Source organism: Sinocyclocheilus anshuiensis, unplaced genomic scaffold (assembly GCF_001515605.1).
Source record: "Sinocyclocheilus anshuiensis isolate Anshui unplaced genomic scaffold, SAMN03320099.WGS_v1.1 scaffold143, whole genome shotgun sequence".
Taxonomy (NCBI): Eukaryota; Metazoa; Chordata; class Actinopteri; order Cypriniformes; family Cyprinidae; genus Sinocyclocheilus; species Sinocyclocheilus anshuiensis.
The window spans coordinates 263,279-265,126 of record NW_015548197.1 but is presented as its reverse complement, the minus strand read 5'-3'; the positions used below and the strand labels follow the sequence as shown (position 1 = coordinate 265,126).

At 36.6% G+C, this 1,848-nt stretch overlaps 1 protein-coding gene across 1 annotated transcript in view; it reads left to right on the top strand.

Moving 5' to 3' along the window:
- Positions 1-1,848, top strand: part of LOC107653195 (anaphase-promoting complex subunit 10-like) — an 8,006-nt gene that overhangs the window by 3,760 nt on the left and 2,398 nt on the right. The gene's annotated exons all lie outside the window — the stretch shown is intronic.

Sequence of the window (1,848 nt, the reverse complement as noted above, 5' to 3'; positions counted from 1 at the left end):
CTGCTCGAGAAACATTTCTGATTATTATCAATGTTGAGAACAGTTGTGCTGCACAATATTTTAGTGGAAACTGTGATGCTTTTTTCAGGATTCTTTGATGAATAAAAAGTAAAAAAGAACTGCGTTTATTCAAAATATAAATCTTTTCTAACAATATAAATCTTTTTTATCACTTTGCACACACATGTATATTAAAACAGAAAAATGTTATTTTACATCATAATAATATTTCACAATATTACATTTTTTCCTGTATTTTTGATCAAATAAATGCAGCCTTGATGAGCATAAGAAACTCCTTTAAAAACATTAAAAATTGTTCTGATCCCAAACTTTTGAACGGTAGTGTACTTAAAGCAGTAAAATAATATAAAAAAAAAAAAAAAAGGCAGAGGACTTAATACCGAGCCCTGTGGCACTCAATGAGATCTGATGAAATATTTTCTGACATTTTAGACATAAATGGTAGATTTGGGATTGGTCTATACCTAACCATTTTCTTCCAAGATATATATATATATTTATTTATTTATTGATAAGGGGGTTTAATACCTACCAGTTTTTTAGTATTTGGGATGTGTTCTGAAGAATGGGATGTGGCTCTAGCATATATGTTGTTGGTTTCTATGCTTTACATATCTAAAAGTTTTGATGTATGTTGTTTTGTGCCATTAAACTGGCAATATTTGTCTTTTCACCTTAGACCTGATTGTACTGAAAGTGGAAAGTGAAGAACGGAATGAAATGGAAGATAATGATGAATATGAGAAATATGATTTCATGACTGGAGAAAAATCTTTTAGTTGCTCAAAGACTGAAAAAAATCAAAAAAGAGCTCAAAAGACTGGAACTAGAAAATGTTTCACCTGCCAACAGTGTGGAACAAGTTTTGATCAAAGTAGCAATCTTAGAGTCCACATGATTATTCACACAGGAGAGAGGCCTTTTGTTTGCCATCAGTGTGGAAAAAGTTTCAATCGAAAAGAACACCTGACAGTCCACATGAGAATTCACACTGGCCAGATCCAATTCACCTGTCAACAGTGTGGAAAGAGCTTCACTGAAAAAGGAAACATGAAAACCCACATGAAAATTCACACTGGAGAGAAACCTTTTGCCTGCCAACAGTGTGGAAAAAGGTTCATTCAAAAATCAAGCCTTAAAAACCACATGGCAATTCACAATGGAGAGAAGCCCTACACCTGCTCTCAGTGTGGAATTAGTTTTATACAAAACTACAGCCTTAATGCCCACATGAGAAGTCACACTGGAGAGAAGCCATTCGTATGTGGTCATTGTGGAAAGAGTTTCAGGTATACAGCAGCCCTTACTAAGCACATGAGGATTCACTCAAGAGAGAACTGTTTTAGATGTCATCAGTGTGGAAAGAGTTTCACAGATGAGATATGCCTTAAGAATCATGTAAAATCTCACATTGAAGAGAAACCTTTCATGTGCCATCACTGTGGAAGGAGTTTCACAAACAGATCAAACCTTGATACCCACTTGAGAATTCACACAGGAGAAAAGCCTTTCACCTGCCAACAGTGTGGACAGAGTTTTGCTTTTAAAGGAAACCTTGATGTTCACATGAGACTTCACACCGGAGAGAAGCCTTTCTCGTGTTTTCACTGTGAGAAGAATTTTAGATATAAAAGAGACCTGAAATGTCATTTAAAAACTCATTCTGTAAAGACATTAGCCCTGTTTCCACCGCAGGAACTTTCCCCAGGAACTAGGGACTTTGGGCCGGTACTCGGTTTGTTTCCACCGCAGGAACTTTCCCCAGGAGCTAGGGACTTTGGGCCGGTACTCGGTTTGTTTCCACCGCAGGAACTTTCCCCAGGA